This window comes from Eucalyptus grandis, chromosome 7, assembly GCF_016545825.1.
Source record: "Eucalyptus grandis isolate ANBG69807.140 chromosome 7, ASM1654582v1, whole genome shotgun sequence".
Taxonomy (NCBI): domain Eukaryota; kingdom Viridiplantae; phylum Streptophyta; class Magnoliopsida; order Myrtales; family Myrtaceae; genus Eucalyptus; species Eucalyptus grandis.
In genome coordinates, this window is record NC_052618.1 from 34,684,877 (window position 1) to 34,707,185 (window position 22,309).

At 39.1% G+C, this 22,309-nt stretch overlaps 1 non-coding gene across 1 annotated transcript; it reads right to left on the reverse strand.

The window, feature by feature from the left end:
- Window positions 1–18,248: 18,248 nt before the first annotated feature.
- Window positions 18,249–19,277, reverse strand: LOC104453308. The gene is made up of 2 exons (XR_005552709.1): window positions 19,205–19,277; window positions 18,249–18,842 (listed from the first exon to the last, which is right to left on the reverse strand). It is a non-coding gene; the product is annotated as an uncharacterized LOC104453308 (transcript).
- Window positions 19,278–22,309: the final 3,032 nt, after the last annotated feature.

Genomic DNA, 22,309 nt, shown 5'->3' on the forward strand with positions numbered 1-22,309 from the left:
TAAGACAAAGCAGGATGAACGCTTTGCAAAGCTTGAGGAGAAAGTGAAGCAATTGTAAAAATTGCAAAGCTCACTCCCATTTGACCTCTCGGTTTATGAGAAGGTTAAGATGTTGAACAAGTTCAAAATGCTGGAGTTTGAGAAATATGATGATACTTTTTGCCCGAGAGCTCACTTGCAGATGTACCACGTGCGGATGGTCCAACATGTCAAAAAAGAGCCCCTCATGATCCAATCATTCCATGAGAGTTTGGTCGGACTCGCACTAAACTAGCACATCATGAAGAACGTAAACCTCCTCAACACTTGGAATGAAGTGGTCGATGCATTTTTCAAGTAGTATAAATTCAATATGGACATCACACCTTCTCGGGAAGATCTAGAGCTAATGGAGAAGAAGATGAGCGAGTCATTTAAGGAGTATGCCGTAAGGTGGCGAAATCCGGTAGCTTAAATCCTTCTTGAGCCTACTGACAAGAGTTGATGAAGTTGTTTGTTAAGACTCTCCCATTTGAGTTTTGTAATCGGATGGCCAGCATATATGTTGAGAACTTCAACCAACTTATTCCTGTGGAGGAACAAATTGAAATGGGGATAGGAGAAGGATGGTTTACCGAGCCATCTAACAAGAGGTTTTCCACCAAGAAGGAGAAAGATGCTGCTACAAATGTGAATGTGGCTTATAGCCAAGAAAATACCTCTCACACCCCGGCTATCCAAGTGAATGGAAGGCAATAACAAATTATTGGCCGTCAATTATTCGTCCTATCAAATAATAGAAGGCATTTTCTCCTCTTCCCGATCTCCATACCAGGTATTGGCAATCCTTTGGAAGAAAGGCTTACTTACTAGCGAGCCAAAACGCCCTAATCGCGAGCACACTTGGGGTTATGACTCAATAAAAAAATGTAACTACCATAGCTGTGAATTAGGACATTTGACTGATGAATGTTTCACCCTTAAGCATAAGATCCAAATTCTCTTGGATACAAAAACTTTTTCATTTCAAACTGCTCGACCAAATGTTTAAAAAAATCTATTACTGGAGCATGAAGGTAAGGTGAATGCTATTATGGAGTCTAACGCTAGTCGAACCAAGAACCTGAAGGTGCATGTGGCAAATGCCTATAATGGATTGGTGAGAGCTGGATATTATCCAAATCATGAGGTCATTTTCCTATCACTAATGAAAGAAAGAGTTACCAAAATGGTGGATGATGGCATGATTGTATATGCTGATCACAATTGCATAATGTCTTACATCATGAACCCTCGATTCAAACAATTCTTAGATAGCTGCAAAAAATTTGACTCCCTTATATCCTATGTTGTTATCAATTAGGAGGAGGAGCGAGCTGCACTCAATGCTGATAAGGATGAAATGGATCCTTTGCTCATGGATATGCCTCCACTAGAAGATGTAGATTTGTCTATCAAGATCCCTACACCCAACGAAGGAATAGTGATCGAGATACCTCAACCTTACGAGTATGTTGATAAAAAGGCAGTGCATTGGTCCTATGACCTAGATGTTGACTTGGTTACAAGGTTTGGTTGGACTTATGCTCAAGCTAATGCCCAACCTATAAAGCTTGTCACTAATGAAGAGGCTAAAGAATTTCTAGCTGTGATCAAAGCGAGTATAATGTGATGCCCACTCAGATCTCTTTGCTCGAACTCTTGCTAACATCCCATACACATCAAAAGTCTTTGATGAAGGTGCTGAGCGAAGTTCGTGTATCGGAAACGATTGAGGCAAACAAGTTGGAGGAATTCGTGGGATCAATCATCCTCAAAGACTTGATTGCCTTTTTTGATGAAGAATTCCCTATTAAAGGTAGAGGACATAACAAAGTGCTATATATATATATATATATAAACTATTAAACACAAGTCTTCTCATGTGTCCCATGTGCTCATTGACAACAGATCCGCTTTGAATATATGTCCATTGGCCACTCTTCACCGTCCTAAGATAGACCCATCCAAGATATATGCAAAGCCTGTCACTGATGAAGAGGCTAAGAATTTCTAGCTGTGATCAAAATAAGTGAGTATAATATGGTTGACTAGTTGCGAAAGATCCCACTCAAATCTCTTTATTCGAACTCTTGCTAACATCCCCTATACATCAAAAGTCTTTGATGAAGGTGCTGAGCGAAGTTCGAGTACCATAAATGATTGAGGCAGATGAGTAGGAGGAATTCGTGGGATCGATCATTCTCAAAGACTTGATTGCCTTTTCTGATGAAGAATTCCCTATTGAAGGTAGAGGACATAACAAAGCGTTTTATATATCTGTTAAACACAAGTCTTCTCATGTGTCTCATGTGCTCATTGACAACAAGCCCACTTTGAATATATGTTCGTTGGTCACTCTTCACCGTCTCAAGATAGACCTATCCAAGATACATGCTGCGAAGACTTTCGTGCGAGCCTAGTGATCGGGGAGATCCACCTTGATGTGTAAATAGGGCTGGTCGTTTTCAACATCCCCTTTCAAGTGATGGATATCCTTACTGCATTTAATTTTTTGCTAGGTCGTCCTTAGATACATACTGCTAGAGTAGTGCCATCAAGTCTACATCAAAGTGTGAAGTTCATGGTTAAAAGGAAGCTAGTAACTAGTTATGGCGAAGAAAACCATCGAATTTATCATGAGACGACTATTCCCTATGTCAAGCCAAATTTCAAGTTTGAATCAAGTTACCACTCATTTGAGTTGATGTTCATCATACATGCTTCTTGAGGTTCGTCACCACCCACTCTTGAGGTTTCAAATGCTGCCCTTATGGTAGAAGGGTGATGGTTGGAAATGGTTTTGTTCCTAGCCGTGGTCTTGGAGAAAGGCGTTAATGCATTTGGAACCCTATCGAAGCCCCCCGGAGGTCTCGTTCTGCTAGATTAGGGTACCATGGAAAATGTGGAGAAAGTTTTGGAAGGCAGGGTCAAGAAAGGCAAAACTTGCCACTTAAGCAAGGGTGAGGGAGGCAAAACTCGTTACCTCCCAACATTTGCGAGACGTTTCCTGGTCCTCCTAGAATGATGCAAGATGGAGTAGAAATGATGGACACCCTGGGACAACCAAGTGGCAAATTTGACAACTATGTGAAGTACTCGGCTTCCCCCATATTTTACATTACTCTTATGACATTATCCTAGATGGATGGGGTGGCATGGATGATCCGGCACCTCCAAAGACAGAGAACCCTAATGATGCACTGGAAGGAATCACAAGTCTGTTCGATGACCTCCTTATAAGGGCCATTGACGAAGGACTACCAGAAGGAATGGACCTAGCCCACAAGAGTAACTTGTTCATTACTTTTGCACATTCCCCTATGTGGGAATCTTTATTACTTTCTAAGAATTATTTTCAATTTCTTCTTTTTTGCTTTCTTTTTAGGGCTTGAATATTGCATTTACATTTAATAAATGTAATTAATTGATGGATTTCAATAAAATTACAAGGTTTTCTTTTTAGGGCATGATGAGGCACACTAAACTAGCTCGGTGATGATATCCAACCGATAAAAGAAAAGAAAAATCCAAGGAGAATTCTGAGGCCTGGGCTTCATCATGCTTTCTCGTGTCAAAATGTTTCAAAAAATGTTTCTGCAAAAGAGTTTAAAAAAAATAAAAGAAAAAATATATTTACCTTGTTTGCCTTTTTGATCCATCTATTTCTTGCAATCTTATGGCATGCAATGGTATGAGAACGGTTCAATCTAATGCATTAAGCATTGATAATGATGATCTCCAAGACTTAATCGAAGATTCCATTGAGGTGCAGTGTAGTTGGGAACAACATGAAAGAGCTAAGGCTCTTACATTTGAACAAATCGTCACTATTAATTTGGATGACATAGAAGAAGCCAATGAATTGAAAATTGGGGCAAATCTCCCGAAATATAAGGTTGAACACCTAATTCAGTTGCTGAAAGAATATCAGGATGTTTTCGCCCGGGTCTATGCTGACATGCTTAGTTTAGCCCCGTCAATCATTGAACATTGCTTGCCTACTAAGTCGGACATGCCACCTAAGAAATAGAGGCTGCGGAGAACTAAACTTGAGCTCTCAAAGAAGATAGAGGAATGAGTAATGAAACTTTTGAAAGTGGGATTCATTGAAGTCTCACAATACCCAGAATGGGTGGTTAACATCGTACTAGTGATGAAGAAAGAAGGTCGAGTCCGGGTTTGTGTTGATTATCAGGATTTGAACAAGGCCAGCTCGAAGGATGATTTCTCATTACAACATATAGGTGTTCTTGTGGATAATACTGTTAGATTTGAACTGTTCTCATTTATGGATGGTTTTTCCGAGTACATTCAGATAAAGATGAAGGAGGAAGATAAAGAGAAAACTGCATTTATCACCCCGTGGGAAACCTTCCATTATAAGGTCATGCCATTCAGACTCAAGAATGCAGGGGCAACTTATTAGCGAGCTATGGTAGCACTATTTCATGATATGATGCATTAGGAGATTGAGGTTTATGTTGATGATATGATTGCAAAGACTTGATCTGGAAGAAGCCACATCGAAACCTTGAAGAAGTTGTTAGATCGACTCTGTGAGTTCAAGCTTCATCTAAATCCTGCTAAATGCGTGTTCAAAGCAACATATGGTAAATTACTCGGATTCATTGTGAGCAATAAAGAAATTGAGATAAACTTATATAAAGCCAAGGCCATATGCGAGTTGCGACCTCCGTCAACAGTAAAAGAAGTTCGAAGCCTTTTGGGGAGATTGAATTACATTGCTCAATTCATTTCCCAACTTTTTGAAACTACCAAGTCGTTCTTCAAGCTCTTAAAGAAGAATGCACAAGTCAATTGGAATGACGAGTGTCGAGAAGCGTTCGACAAGCTGAAGCAATACTTGATGAATCCATCAGTTCTTGTCCCGTCATTGCCAAGGCATCCTTTGATTTTCTACCTCACCATCCATAGTGAATCATTGGGCATAATGTTGGCTCAAGAAAGTCTCGTCAATAAAAAAAGAATGAGCTATTTATTACCTAAGTAAAAAATTCACTATATCAGAACCGAAATATTTTGATGTTGAAAAGACTTGTACTGCATTAGTGTGGGTATTACATAGATTTTGACAGTACACACTACATTACCAAACGTTTCTCGTGACCGAGAACAATCCAATCAAGTAATTACTTGATTGGCTAGCTTTGGTAGGTAAGTTGGCTAAATGGCAAATTTTAATTTCAGAATTTGATGTGCAATTTATTCCACAAAAGTCAGTTAAGGGTTAAGTGATTGTTGATATATTGACCGAGAATCCAAGAGTCTCAAATAATGATGACCATTCCTTGGATGACTGCATCTTGTATGTAAGTGAAGATTCATGGATCATGTTATTTGATGGAGCCATAAACTTGTTTGGTTCTGGTACTACAGTAGTTCTGATATCCCTAGATGGACAACACCATCCATTAGTTGCAAAATTGATATTTTCATGCAATAACAATGTAGCCGAGTATGAAGCTTGTATCCTTGGGCTTTAAGCTGCAATCGAGATGGGAGTGGCTAAGTTAAAGGTGTTTAGAGATTCTGCACTAATTTTACTTTAGACCATAGGTGAATGGAAGACTAAGGATGCCAAATTGCTCCTGTATCACGAGTATCTAGAAGATTTGGTGAAGGAATTCAATGAAGTTTCATTTGAATACTTATCGAGATCTTATAATCAATTCGATGATGCACTTGTAGCTTTGTCATCTATGTTGAAAGTCATTGACAGATTAGAAGTTGAACCATTGAAAATAGAAGTTTTGCTAAAATCGGCTTATTGTATGATCGTGATTGAAGAACTTGATGGAAAGCATTTAAAAACAGGAATTCCTCGAAGGAAGTACTCTGGCTGATAAGAAATACACCATGAAGATGACCTCAAAATTTTTCATAAGTGGTGAGAATTTATACAAGAGGTCTTATTATTCAGTCTTGTTGCGGTGTGTAGACGCAGCCAAAGCCACTCAAATCATGCAAGAAGTGCACGAAGGAGTATGTGGCCCACATATGAATAGACACATTTTAGCTAAGAAGATTATGGGATTATGCTACCACTAGCTCGCACTAGAAAGTGACTGTATCCAATATGTTCAAAGTTGTCACCGATGCCAAATTCATGGAGATAAGATAAATGTTCTTCCAACTGAGCTACACCAGTTTTCGAGCCATGGCCCTTTTTAATGTGGGGGATTGATGTGATTGGCCCAATAAATCCTAAATATTCAAATGGGCATCGGTTCTTCTTGGTGGCGATAGATTATTTCTCCAAGTGGAATGAAGCTACATCTTTTGCAAATGTCACCATTCGCAATGTTACAAAGTTCATCAGGCGTGCCATAATTGCTTGATATGGTGTCACTGAAGCAATTGTCACTGATAACGAGACAAATTTGAACAACAAAGTTGTTGATGAATTGTTTAGTGAGTTCAAGATTAACCAATTGAATTCGTCACCTTACCGCCACAAATGAATGGAGCTGTTGAGGTGGCCAACAAGAACATTAAGAAGATATTGACTAAAATAGTTGAGAATTATTGAGATTGGCATGATAGGTTACTCTTCGCACTAATGGTGTACCGAACGTCAATTCACACTTCTACTAGGGCAACCCATTTTGCTCTGGTGTACGGTATGGAAGCAGTTCTACCCGTGGAAGCATAAATTCTTTTTTTTTTTTTTATAGAGTTTTATCCCAAATGGAGTTGTTTGAGGCAAGATGGTCAAAACAAAGATTTGAACAGTTGAACCTGATTGATGAGAAAAGACTTAAAGCTCTTTGTCATGGCCAAACTTATTAATAGAGAGTGGCTATGTCCTTCAACTAGAAGGTACATCCAAGATATTTCGAGGTGAATGACCTAGTCTTAAGGAAGCTATTGTCAATTTTTTTTTGGATTCTAGGGGCAAGTTTGCTCTAAATTACAGTGGTCCATATGTAGTGAAGAAGATATTCCTAGGAGGCGCCTTGATCCTAGCAGAAATGGATGGTCGTAAGTTTTCTAATCGTGTTAACTTTGATGCTATCAAGAAGTGTTATTCATGATAGAATTTGCTATGTTACGTCTTGAATCGCAAGCATTTTTATGATGAATAAATTGCCTCAATGAGATGTAAATTGAATTGTTCAAATTTGTTGCAAATCTTACATGACCATGGTTTCCCCAATGAATTGTGTGAGGTAAATTGAATGTGTCAAATGTGATACTTTGGAATGATGAAAGACAAGCCTTATTCCATACACTGTTTCATACATTAATCACCAATGAGTTGTGTGGAGAAATTCCATACCCACAAGGAAAAAGGGTTATCTTGTAAAGGGTACATCAATTGAAGTAATGAGAGGCAGTTTCTTTTGCTATCCCAAACACTACAGGTATATCCATTGTTTAGCCCTTTTGAGCCCACATATGTAAAATAACTTTAAATTATCCCTACTAAGAACTACCCTATATTGGGGCAAACTAGAGGTAAATTGGTAGGGATTTTATTGCTCACACTTGCATCAATCTTCGAGTATTACTATTATAGTGCAATTTATGCGGTAATTTAAGTGCTTTAGGATGATGAAGAGCGGTTCTTTTTTTTTATCCTACACAGTTTTGCCCATTGCATAGCCCATTTGAGCTTGTGAATTCATTTCATATTGAATCCAGTTGGTAATCATCCCCTACACTAGGGCAAGGCAAAAGTCACCCCAAATTCAAGTAGCATGATCCGGAGCGCTGATAGAAGACAAAAGAGTACAGATGTAGAATCATTTTGTAAAAGAAACCAAAAGGTGGACAATAGTCTTAAAAAGTTAATAGAACTTGAGGCATGAAAAAGTAGTGTGCCTCATAAAAGCAAGGCCAATGCCTATCCAAAAATGAGTCAAGTTTGGTTGTAGAAAGTTGTATCCCCAGTGAGGCGGTACTCAAAGAACTCAAATGCCAATGTGTTACAATCAATGGAGCTTTGATATGAAGAAAATCCTTGATGGTGAAGAAGAAGATTGGTGGTAATGTCAAGATGATCACCAACTCTGATCCCCCTAAACACATTTTGAGCCTAATATTCCTTTCGTTTCTCACAAATGAACCGAGCATGTATTACATCCCTTGCAAAGTCTTTTTAGATTACGGCACTTGAATTAACGTAAGAGTTCATATGTTCAAAAGTATCGCTCGAAGAAGTGCAAGTAAGATAATTTATATCTCATTTTATATGTTTCTTGACTAGTAAACCCAAAGATGATTGCGGAATCTCATTCTTTTAATAGCCTTGACTCAAAGAGTCCCCTTTGTTAAGCTGTTGACCAAACTCACATTACTGTCCCCGTTAAAGACCTCTAAGATTGGTAATGTCATATCACTTGCGAGATTGCTCAGACCCTTGTTTGGCATGATAATAGTGAGATAGAGTGATTGTCAAATTCATGCATCAATGGTCAAGACGAAATATCCTTTTTAATAAGGATGAGTGAACAGTCCTTTTAGACTGAAAGATTCCTCATTTGACACATCCATGACACTCATGTCTTCGGAATGGAATATTCTTTTGAAATTCTTCCCAATGTAAATTAGGTGATGCAAGATTGATGGAAATTATCACGCATGAACCTCACTTGAATTAATGCATATGTTGTCTATGACCACAAATGCATGTTACCTCTCCAATGACTAGGCTTTACAGGAGGCATATCCCAAAGGATCAGAGATATTACCAGATAAGTATATCTCTATCCATACCTTAAATACTTGTCATTGTGCAGGTATTCCCTCTTAAGTACACCGACGCTCGACTTGATTGCGTTGTCCCCAAAGTTTTTCTCTAGATTCAGTCTGTTTAAGGTGACCGAAGAAAGGTTCAGGTCCTAGACAATATTTATTGCTCTAACAAGCGATCATAGAAAGGTTTAAGTCCTAGAAAAACAATTTCTCGTTCAGACGACTATAGAAAGGTACCAGTCTTGGAAAAGTAATTTTTTTCCGTTAAGGCGATCGAAGAAAGGTTCGGATCCTAGACAGTCAAATACTGTCATACTTCGCAACCTTAGAAAGGTACGGGTCCTAGAAAAACAGATTTCTTACAAAACCTTGTTACTATTCTGGGCGACCATAGAAAGATACATGTTGGGCATGTAACACCAATTATCTTGAATTGCTCTACCTCCCAAAAGGTAAGTCATTCCATATAGGTTCCTTTATTGCTTGCATTTGCATTTTTATGCATCATATAAATTGCATTTTAAAATGGGATTCATTTTCCAACAACAAATCATTTATTGCATGTGTATAGTCAAAATTTAGGTCTCAATTTGTCTTTGAAGGCAACCTCTACAAGCTCACTTTCAAAGAAAGGGGCAGCTGTTGATATCTAAATTTTGACAATCCGATTATTCACTTATTGCATTAAAAATTAGGAATTAATTTATTGCATTTGCATTGGACTAGTGATAGATGTGTTTGACTAGATGGTTCCAAACTTAAATTAGATGAGTTGGATTAAGCTTGTGGTGAGAGGAAATTGGCCCAAGCGTGCTATTCTTTGATGATTGAAAATTGACTTATGAGGAATGACGATTTGCTATTCTTTTATATATTCATGTAATATACACACTGAGAGATATATTTCACAGTAGAATGGAGGATTTCGGAAGAAATATTGAAATAATAAGAGGGAATATTGTACATTAGAGGAATATATTTGGTGATACTAAAAAAGTATCAACACAGGAAAGAAATGGGTGAGTAGAAGAGAAAGTGGACAATGACAGAAACCAACAGCCACAATTAAATAAGAAATCTGCATGCAATTGGTCTATGAGGGAAACAAAATATAAGAAAGGAAATGTAGCTTGCTCGTGCAATATTGGAGAGAGGAAAGAAATTTTTTTTCCTTGGTGGGCCTCTTTATTTTGCATATAAAAAGGGAGTCTCTCTTCTTGTCCAAGGGGTAAGCTAATTTTTTCTCGGAGCACATAATGTAGACACAATGAGAGAAAAGAAATTAGAGAGAGACGCAATAGAGACGAGGTGGCTACCATCGTGAGAAAAGTCTTCTATTCTTCTCGTAGGTTCTAAAACTCTGCAAGATGAAGACACGAAGATGAGCAACAATCGTCCATAAGCGAAAGGAAGAAAAAGACAATAGATTAGGTGCTCAGAGAGGAGTCTGCACACTTTCGACGCTTCACCAACGAGCTGCCTAAACTTGGCCCGACGTCCCCAATATTACTCATCAATTCAACGAAAGACGACAAAAGAAGAGGAAGAGAAATCCAGACGTAGAATAGCTTCAACGTCGCGTAGGAACCAGGCCTTCCACTCCAAATTTCCTCCTGCCATCGTTGATGGTCGCCCACAACACGTCTAGTTGGTCCAGCGAACATCAGCAACTCCGGATCTTCAACACCGTGAGCCATCACCGTGATCCATGAAGCCACCAATTCGAGCCCTGCTGTGATCTCTTTCCTGTTCGCTTGTGAGTCGCAAAGACCCAGGTCCCACCGTGCCATCGCATCAAGCTCGTGATCGAGTATTGTCGGCTACCAGCATCGCGTCCGTGACTCACGCCGTACCCCAAACCATTATCTCTCCATGACTCATTGCTGATTGCTGTCCCGCTTCGAGGAGCCGGTTGCGATCCCAGTCTAATTACGTTTGGTCCAAATTTGGAAAGAATATCCTCAAATTAGGTAAGATGCACTCTCTAGTATATTTGCATATTTTACTGCCTAATATATGTCTATTAATATCTAACATGCATATCTATGAGTGATAGACATATCTCCCAATTAGGATTTATTTCATAATTCGCAACCGCATATAATCTTTGATTCCACCTATAAGGCTTTAGGTTGAATTATTGATTCCACAGGAATCTTTAAAATTGATATTTTGATCTTCAAAGCTTAAGATCAACTTGTCGATTTTATTCGCAAAATTTCAAGTTAGTTGGCTATTATTTCCTTATTCACATTGATTGGATGATGTATGATCTTGAGTGATTTGGTGCTTATCTTACTTTAATTGCTTTATTTATCCCAAAAATACAAAAAAAATAAAATTTGCATTTGCATATCATGTAGATTAAAATTGATTTCCTAGATAAAATTGCACGATAGAATTGTTAGATACATTTCTAATTATATTAGAATGCATGTTTAGATGATATCTAGGTTAGATAATATTTTGGAATTAAATTACATGTCGAGATAAATTTCTAAGTTAAGATAGGATTCACATTAGTCTATTTCCTAACTTAAAATAGATAATATCTCACTTTAGTTAGATTTTTATTGTAAGTAATTTTTTAGTTACAAATTTTTTATATAAAAAATACAATAATATCATGTGCATGTTGAATAGAATTAGGCTCATGAAATGCATGTTATTTAGTAATTATTGCTAGGTCCATTTAGTTAGAAATTATCCGTCATTAAAATTATGCCATTTACTTAAATGACATGACATATAGCTTAGACTTCATTAAACAAGAGAAAATCCTAAAAAAATTGAGTTATTGGGTATTAATTAGAAATCATATATAAGATTATTGATGAGAATCTGACCTAACATTGTAGATGCTTTCGTTGCTGCAAGGTAAGTCTCATAATTTATTTATCACTTTCTTGGGTGTTAAATTGATGGTTTGCACACCCGCATGATTACCTCATATGTTAGAAAAGTAAATTCAAATAAATCCAAATTGCTTGCAAAGATATTTTTCTTGAAAATAAAAAGAACGACACCAAAATGGCATTAGAGAAATCTAGAATAATTAAGTCCCCGTGCTCAAAATCTCTTGTTCATAAGAGTAAAATAATTCTCTCGTTATTTTACTTAAGTTTCTAATCGATCCACCAAAGAATAGATTAGTGGCAACTCCTATTTAATAATCTTGTTTATGCTAAATACTTAAACTTAAGTCGTGAATTGGTACGAACTTAGGAGAACCCGAGCTAAGTTTAGACTTAATAGTTCATTAGCCAAATCTTTGGTGGTGCACTCGAGGTTAGGTCGCAACGTAGGCAAGAACACCTCCTCAGTCACAAGAGTGAGAAATGACGGAACCAGATAATCCTACATAATCCTCCCATGATTATTATGCTCAAGCATCCTATGACCTATGGAGAGGGCCTCTCTTTCAAGAACTCTATGATGAAGGACCTTTATCCTTATCATTTGGAATGGACCCCAACATAGCCTCCCATCATGCTCAAACAACAAATTGACCCTAGCCAATTTTGCTTGGAAGAATGAATCAAGACAATGTTCCAAGGCTCTCTGGGACTTGTGAAGAAGAATTTGCCTCAAGTAGTCTAAGCATATGGAATATCACAAAGATAATCCACTCACAACACCTATAATCCTCCAACTTTTGATGATGGACTTAAAGGCCTTAAGCAATGCTACATGGAAGAACAACTTGCATGACATAGCTCTGATGATTCAAACTATGACTATAACTTCTAAGGTGAAAGATAGGATTATAATAAAAGAAACTATAGGACCGGTCATTGTAACAAAGTACTGTAGCAATAGGTTATGGAAATTACTATTTATAGTCACTGTTCATATCACTTAGAATACTTTCATGACTGGAATTCTCGAAACCTATGTATTTTCAAGACCTGTGAGTATGGTCTTTACTTTTTATGACCTCTTAATGCCTATAAAAAGCAAATATGATGTAATGTATTGGGTAGAGTCTCTTGAAGTAAAGTGTGTGCTTATAAAAATTCTCTTTATCTTTCTAAAGACTTCTTCTCCAGCTTAGTAGGATTCTTTGAGAAATGTAACTTGACTTTTAGGTCTCCAACAAACCAGCCAGACAAAGCTTTTTAATAGATACAAGGTTTCTAACCTCAACTTGCCTAAGGGGTCCATAAGACCCCTCACATTACAAAAACCGAAGAACATAAATAAATATATATTTAGATATAAAGAAATTAGCCGAGCTGAAAGAAGAGCGGAGGCCTACCTCCGCTTATATGGCTTCTTCGGTCGATTGGCCATCGGAACCGCTGTAGCCTCAGATGAAAGAGGAGTTGGATCAAGAGCAACAAGCTTCTCCTGGATAGTCTCCACCATCCTTGAAGAGGGAGGGGCTCTCGGGAAGGCATAAGTGAGAGCAAATCATCCTCAGAGTAGTTATCTGAGACTTCTAATTCCCTAGCAGCCCCAAGCAAACCGAAGTTAGAGGCTTCGGCTTGATCCAACACCTTCTCAGGAGTGGCGGGAATCTTCGAAACTGAGTTGGGGTCCTCAATAAGGCGAGGAGGGTGGGATACCAACTTCGACCCCTTGACACTCCTCAATGCCTTGCATGCTGTGGTAAGGGGCAATATCCTTCTTCGAGGTGGACTCCTTGAGGAAAGGTAGGCTTCCCCTTTCGGAGGAGGAGAGCAAACAGGAAGAGGAGCCTTCATTCGGTGCCTTTTTCTTCTTCCCTTTAACCTCATACTAGCGAAGTTGCAGTTCCTCAGGGTTTCTAACAACAACTGAGGCAAGTTCACTGGAGGGCTGAAGGGCGGGTTTGGATGCCTGAACAAGGGTAGTAGGTTCGGTGGAGGGCCGAGGTGGTCTCCCCACTTCTTCTTCAACCGCCACAGCAGCTAGAGTCTCGTTTCTATGCCCGAATGTACCACAGGAGGGGCATTCAACAGGTTTCCATTCAAAATCAATTGCAATCAAGCGTATAATCCTATTAAAAACAACATCCACGGAGGAACACCTTGGTTGATTTGCATAGATTTCAATACAAAAATCTCGCAAAGGAGAGCATCTTCTCTTACTCCGTGCGTTGGTCAACATAGAGAGGTTTACCAACGGCACTAGCAATTCCCCCAATAGCTGGAGCCGACCATAGATCAAGCGGAAGGTTTTTCAACCTAATCCACACCAGAACGGCGGTTTGCTTATCCTTCTTCAAGTCCAAGAGGGGTTGTCATTGCTACAAAATGAGGGGAATCCTTGCAACCGTGAGAGGTCCATCTTCAAGGATCTTTCTTCAGAACTCCGGGTTCGAGATGTGGAAGAAAAAGAATCATTGATTATTCGGCATAACCTCCACTAACTTCGAGCCCCATGTTCACACCAAGGCTTGTTCGGTGAGTTAGAAGGGAAGTTTCTTCCCAACATAATAGCCAATAAGGCATTCGCGCCGCTTCGAATCAAATGCCTCCAATACTTCCTCCGTAAGGTGAACAACGGGCTTATTCTCCACAAAAGTGGGGGGGGATAGTAGACAAGGTCGTAACCTTTGGAAGCGAGCTTGGCCACATTTGCCCAAGTGCGAGTGGGGGATGCCTTTTGGTTCCCAAGATCACGGACAGGTCCATTCGGTCTCCTGGAAGAGGACCGCGCTTGGCTTCGCCTTCTAGAATGACCAGCACGGGGAGGGGCTGTAGCAGGGCCTTAGCGCTTACCTATTCGATCAGCTTGGTCAACCTTGGAAGGGCCGAACAGAGTAGGGACAAAGGGGTTCCGGCCCTAAGATGTTGCCGTAGAAGGCTAAGCCTCGCGAGACATACCAGCCATGCCAATCGTGGTTAAGGCCATTTCATAAATACCTTGAATGCAATCTAACGATCACAACAAAAAAGCCATACGGTGTAGAACGGAGTACCTAGGAGACTTTAACGGCACCAAGGAGAGAGAGAAGCTGGTTGCTCTTGATCTAAGAAGGCCAACAGACCATTGAGTAGGCTGCACTAGCTAGCTTGACTCGCAAGAAGAACAGCAGAAGCCCATTCGTGGAAACTCGAGACATAAGACCAAAACAAGGGAAGGAATGAGTAAAGCTTCGAGAGCGGTAGAAAGGAGACCAGGCCTACTAATCTTCGAAGCCTCTACCCCTCAAGAATCAAAGCCCACGGTCGAATCAACAGAAGGCGAGATAACTCTGTTTGCGAGCCCTTAAGCCTCGAACCTAGGATTGTGGGTTGAGAGAGGAGGAATGGCTTGGAGGAATAGTGAAGGAGCTATAGGCAACCCTACCCTCCAATGCACGGCCCAAGAACCAGCCGAGACCCCGCTCCATGCAAGCAAGCAAACCCGGACGAGCCGCCGCACACGCCACCTAAGGATTGCGAGATTTGGAGCTATAGGCGAAACTAGACAAATTTGTTTGGTGGAGATGAAGAGGCAGGTGAGAGGAACCTACCCTCCAAATTTCAACCAAAACGGATGGCTATAACTCTAGGAATGAGCAACACACTAGCCGAATGAACAGTACCAGCGAGAACCCAGTAGAGAGGAACCACGTGAACAGTACCTGCGAAAGGACAAAATTGGCTTTTTGGAATATGTTCACTACCCACATATTTTCGGCATTCTCAAAACGCGTAAACTCTCGCATAACATCATTGTCCATGCTACTCAGTAATGTGAAGCGAGTAACTGAGTTTTTCCTTTTCCAAGCAGCAAATGCATTCTTATCTCTCTCATGTTGTGCAGTATTTCTATCCTAGGTTCTTCCATAACTTGGTTAAGAACTTCTAGTGCTTATTGTTTTTTCTAGCACATATTGAATTTTCATATTCTATATCTCATAATTCTCACCATTCAATTTATCTCATTTGTTCAGTTTAGCCACTATATTCTTCGAAGCTGAAGCCATTATATCTGAACATTTCAGATATATTTGCATGAATTATTAATGCCTAACATTTATGTATCTATTTTGCATCAATTAATCATATTAATGAATAATTTTCAATAAGGTCTCAAAGTCGAAAAGTCACTTTGTCTTCAATCATCATCCAAAATTCCTAACTTGAAATTATCATTAATATAATCATCTATGTAAAAATAAGTTCTCCAAAGTCACTAAAACTTTCTTGAACTTCCTACGAATAATGCAAATAAGATTGAACTTTCATTAACTAAACATACCATTTACACAAAGTAACGTGTCTAGTAAAAAGATATCAACATCAACATGGAAAGAGATATTTACACCTAAGATATCTAAAACCAACCTAAGAAAAATAATAAATAAATAAATTCAATGATACTCAGCTATCTCATAAATAGGGAAAGACTTTTCAAATTTCTTAGAAAATTCCTCTGAAAATTTTACGGTCATGTTGGGAACCATGAAAAGATCCTTGGAGATCCCTTATGTCTCCTCCATGGTGCATTCATTTTGTACCAAGTTACATTCATCCTGCGGGATGAAGTCTTGGCTACCTCAATCCTATAGTATTCTCTCGGAAAATTTATTGTATGTTTTTTTATAAGCCGGAACAATGCCCTCCTATACGCTATCTAACATTACTTGCAATTCACATGGAAGAGTGTTCATTAGGAACGACACATTTTCAAAATCCAGTATAGGGTAACCATTCTAGATGATTTCTTATATCATCTTGTTGACCTTGGCCATATATGTCACTATATCATCGCCATTCCACCGATAATTAGTTAATTTCGCTCTTATCCCTTCAACTTTTGCATTATGTTCATCCATTTGTACGAATATAAGCATGCTTACAAAACACAACATTGTTCCTGCAACAATTGCATAACAAAAAAATAATAATAATGGATTACATATAATCTATAATACAATTCATCAGCATTTTTTTTAGGTCAATGGTCAACGCATGTAAAAGGTTGGGTCAACGGTCAACAATGGAGGCCAATGTAGGTCAAGGGGTTAGCAGGGTTGAGTCAACGAGTCAATCAGGTTGGGTTGGCCGTGGGGCCAAACCGCAATTTTACGGAAAGTGGTAGGGGCAAAAAGGTAATTATCCATGCAAGTGTGTGCCACGCACGTGCCAGTAGTTGCTATACATGTGTCTACAGTCTGCATGTATGTGTTGAGCACATGCTTGGGGGAGTCCCTTGTGTGTGCCATGGATGCGCCGATGACTGTCCCTTCCGGCCACGCGTGCAGGAGCATTCGACGATGTGTTGCCACTCGTTTTTCTCATCTCAAAAAGAACTACGACACTTCCAAAATAAATTTTTAATGCACAGAACATCGAGAAATGACCCTGAATAGTATGGTCGGGTTTCAGTTTTTTGTATTGGAGCATTCGTCGGTGTCATTTTGCGATTTCTAGCCAACAATTCATTTATTAAACATGTTTAACAATCAGGAAACACGAACACATGCTCTGATAATAATGATGGAAATTAATTCCAAAATTCTAAACTTAAACTATCAAGTAACGTCAAAACCGCATACAAAAACAGGCCTAGGAATACCTTTTATCACTAATTGGAAAGTACATCACGCAATGGAACGTGCCTTCTTTTTCACAGATTAAATGGACCTATTGCAGCATCTTGAGAGAGATCGAGTGCAAACAATTTTCTTCACAAGAAGAGGGCCTTTTTGTTCTTCTTCTTTTCCTTTATAATACACAATTCTATAGTTCCCCATTTAGAAAGAAACACGTTCTTCTCTTTTAAAGAAGTCACCCTCAAAATAATTGCCTTGACGATTATTTTCTTTAAATTGTGGGCTATGGGCTATTGAGTTATGGGCTGGGTTAGCCTAACATGAGTAGCCCAATAACAATAAAACCCATCAATAATGCAAACCCTAACCAACACTACTTCTACTGCTCAATTCCCCTCCAGCGATCACCATAAAGCGGAATTAACTTAGGGCTTTCGTTGCCCATGGTGGTGCGATCGTACCGGTCCGAAACCAGGCTGTGGGTTGCCCGATTTTGGCCGGAATCACCAATCTCTCTCTCGCCCATATATAGCCCCAATTTTTAATTCAATCAAAAACCCCACGAAAAATCATCAAGGCAAAGATATGAATAGCTTGGATACCAAATGTTTGGGAACTAAAAGGATTGAAGAACCCGATTATTCATGAATGAACAAAACTCATGTGTAATCTAGATCGAAAGTGGTAATGTGAAGAATTTTGTGCTAACCTTCGCCGTTGATGAAGTTTGATTGATAACTTGAATTGTCGAATGTCGAATAGTCGGTGAAAGGGTATTTCTAGCCAATCGCCCTCTTAAACACAATGGTGTGCTTTTAGATCATTAGATAGTTTGGCTTAGACCTGTATATATCCCCATTCGCGTACCTTCATATAATGTCTTCCAGCAAGATGCTATCGTGCCCTTTGGGCAATCACTATACAGTGGGTAGTTATCGTGCAACTTAAATTGAACAATAAACGTTAACGAAAGTAACTGAATGTGAGAATAATAAACTAAATGTGGATTGCGTTATTGATATTATAACACTTGCTACTATTTTGGTAAACTGGTTTCCTTGATTGATCAATCAAGTGAACTTCGAGGGGGACTGACCCCGCAAAGCTTGAATCTACCGGTAATATACAATAAGAACCGAACTGATTTCCGAAGCTTGATAACAACTGAAAGATGTTTCGTGGGCTCATCCAAGAAAAGTTCGCTTATTCCATGACACACATCTCTACATATGTTTGACATTGTTTTCACTCGAGTTAAGGGTTAACTGGATTGCATGAGGGTTGATATCCATCTGTTCTTTACTGAAACTAGGATGTTGAAATATTCTCCTTTATGTAGTTTCATGTACTGTGAAACTTTGCTAGCAAACCTCTCAAACAAGCCATCCATGACTTCTTCTCCGAAATGTGTTGTTAGGATGGACTCTGAGACCGCTCTAACGGTTGCTGCCGCATATTTGCCCCTCATTTGTAAATCGCCGTCACCCATTTCGGCGTCCCAGGTGACTTTAAATGTTTCGAACCTAGTGATGTCAAATGAGCCCTCCTTTTGAATCACATATCTAACTTCTTCAGGAGTAGGTAGGTAAAAGGGCATGTTGCAATCATCTAGTTTTTCCTCTTCGATTATTCCCTTTAAGCACAAGACCAAAAAATTGGTGGTGAGAAGAAAGCGATGATAAATCGGAGCACTGCACATAAAACAATTATTACAGAACAGTAGACAGAACTAAAAAAAACTATTTATACTAGACTACCGTTATCCTGTGGAAATTGGAGTGTCAATTTACCAAACCACGTGGGGAGTTACCATTCATAACTAAGTAATGAAAATTTTATGAGCTTCCTTTTACCGGCAATTGTTTGAAGCAGAGAGTCATTTGGGCCACACCAATCAAACAGTCTTATGCGAAATAATTCACACAATGCATTCGACGGGCACGCACGCAGGCACGCACTAGCGCGGAAGCACACGGAGATTGTAGAGAGTAAAACCTCTTGGACCATATCGCTTATTGTCATTCCTAGCAATTCCCATATATTAGAGACTTGATCCTCGGACAAATTGATACTCGCATCTCTTCCGATCATTGTGAACATCATACGACCTCCAAGGACTAGCTCTTCCGAACGAGACTTGAGGAACACAGTCATGTCCCTGTTGAAAAGGTCCAAGTATGCCTCGTACACGCTCTTCGGGGTTATCCTTGCCAGATAAATATGGCCTTTGTTTAAGGGCGATCCGAACTCACTAACGAGGTTGGCGGGCACCTGATAAGGTGCACAAGTAACATAATTTGCATGAAGCAAATAAAGAAGAGCAAACAAATCAATCTAAAGTGAATTCATACTAACTAACCTGAGAGCGCCAGTGGACACTATATGAAGAATGTATGAAATGAAGAGAATGGTCGGGAACAACCTCCCATAAAAATTCCCGGGCATTGCCGCTATGAAACAAGGTCCGAAATCTCCTCCCTTCTCTCTCCTCAGCTCCTCGTAAAAGCTCGGGATTGATCTGATTAAGTTGTTGAAATCGTTATGGAAGAGATCGTTTAGGAAAATCTGAAACGTGGGTTCCGTCTTATTTAGTTTCTTTCGTATGGCATCGATGGAATCGATCATTTCTCTCAAAAACAGCAGTGCGTTGGGACCTGAAGAGCATCCCAAATCTGCCGATTTCAAGCATTCAGGAAGCTATCTAGATAGAGCTCTCTAAGGGTTTCTTGCAGTGCTGGCATTGCTCGGGACATAACCTGTTTCTGTATTTGTGCGTATGGACATCAAGTCAGTTACAGCATTGAAAACAATAACATGCATGATTTTGAATCTTCGATTTTCATTTTGCACTTAAACCAGACTCTTGCAAGGTTTATGAATTAAAAAGCAACCACTTGCAAGTGTGTTATATAAATCGCTTTCGATTGAAATGATTAGGAATGTGACATAGGCTCAAACTTTGGAATGGGCTCGGGCGTGTTCTGCTGTCTTTGAGGTGATCACAAGGAATTTCATGAAACGATGCGAATGTCGAGTAAGGTAGGCCATAGCGGTTCAGTCCACAACATGTGGACTGCCAAGCCGAATGCGTTAGATGTGCTGAAGTCTGTGCGTTTTGCCTTAAGGTCAAAAAAGAGTTGAGTTTGGATTTACTGGTGCGAAAGACGCATAAAGTGGAAGTTGACCTGGTACGGTAGGCTCAGACAACACCAGATTAATCTCTCGCCAACCCGAATCAACAAGGACCTAAATCTTCTCCATCTGTGCTCAGCCTTTGCCGTCATCGCAACGCCTCTGACCACCACAGCCAAAGATGACAACCGCGAGCGCAACTGCCAAGCCGAATGACGACCCCTCTCCAGTAGGGTCTCTCTCTCTCTCTCTCTCTCTAAGCATGACGGCATGGGTATTGGGCTAGTCACCTTGCCGAAGCTCGACGTGTATTGAGTTCCATCTCCTCAATAGCCGTGAGCCTCTAAATCTTAAGGGGCCAAGCCTCCAGGTCTGGAGGCTGGGCACCGCCTCCACAATCATAAAGGTCTCGATGGTGATGCCAAACTTGCTGAGACCATGACAGCAGTGGAGGCCAGAACTTGCAAGGCCATATGGGCTGGGGAGGGAGCCAGTCAAGAAGCAATTTAGACGGCGCCAGCAAGCGTGATGGCAAGCTAGTTGCACCGATCTGGGTGAGGCGTCGGCAGTACGATACGAGGGTAGAGAGAGAGAGAGAGAGAGAGTGAGTGACCTGGACGAAGGAATTCTGGGCATAACTAGCTCTTCCTTCTCCTCCATTCATGCAAAGACTCTGATCCATGGTTTGACGAATGGCTACTTTCACTTTCAGTACTCTGATCTTAGCTTCGTTTATCGTTTCCCTGCCCGAACCTTCATATGGACTTTAGAAGTAGATTCATAATGGAAAAAGCTTAGCTGTCCGTGATCCGTCAACCACGGATCTAGGATGGGTTTCCATCTTGGACAATATATATTTTTTTATTTTTATGTTTGAGGAGTTTTATTTAATATCTTAAATTTGTCAAATTTAAGTTCTCATGTCCTCCTTCTTCAACGACTAGCGCTTGAAAGGTTGGCCTCCTCAACCGGTTCCATTTTTACTCCTTTTTTTTTTTCCGAGATTTGTATTATTCTTTATTGCAATCTCAAATTTAGAAACAAATCAAAGAAATAATATTCACACAATAAAAAACAAATCCTACAATATTATTCAAATAATAAGAAATATATGAATAATTCAGTTGCAACTTTTAAAATAGTGTAAATTATTCTCGGCCAAAGAAAAATAGTGTAGATATTGCTCCCAAATAAAAAAAGAAACTTAGGTGCGCATGGAAACACTTCGCTTTTCTTTTTTTCTTTTGGAAACAGAAACAAAAAAAAGTGTTTTACATTCCTAAGTTTACGGACAAAAAACGCGTTTGGTAAGTATAAAAAAAACTGCTTCTTGGAATAAAAAAACAAAACATGTTTGGAATCGCAAATTTCTGTTCTAGAATAAAAAAAGAACGAAACACGTTTGGTAAACGACAAAAAAATTTCTGTTTTTTTTTATTATTATTTTTTTTAAATTTTTTTTTAATAAAATTTAAAATTGATATTGAATTCTCATTCTTATGAAATGCTCATTAATTTTATTTTGTTCATGGTTAGTGAAGACAAATATTTTTAGCATGATCATATGGCATATTTCGTAGAAAATGTTGTAATTAAAGTTTGTATCAAATTTTTTCAAGTACATTTTTTTTTTATTTTTTAGTTTTAAAGCATATAAACTTGATATTGATTTCTTTTACCAAAAAAAAAAATTGATATTGATTTCTCATTCTCATTAAATGCTTATAAATTTAATTTTTTAAAAATGGGGTGTGAAATGAAAAATATTTTCAACATGCTCATATATGCGCCCTTAAACGAAAATTTCATACATCTCAACATAAACTAGTTACCTTTTTTTTTTAGTTTTCAAGGCAACGCAGCCAATCGAATAATTGTTCTTTTTTGCTTTTACTCAAGTAAAAATATTCGCTGCCAACTAGTTTTCTGAAATTTCATTTGTTTAGTTGGCTAAAAATGATTATGGTC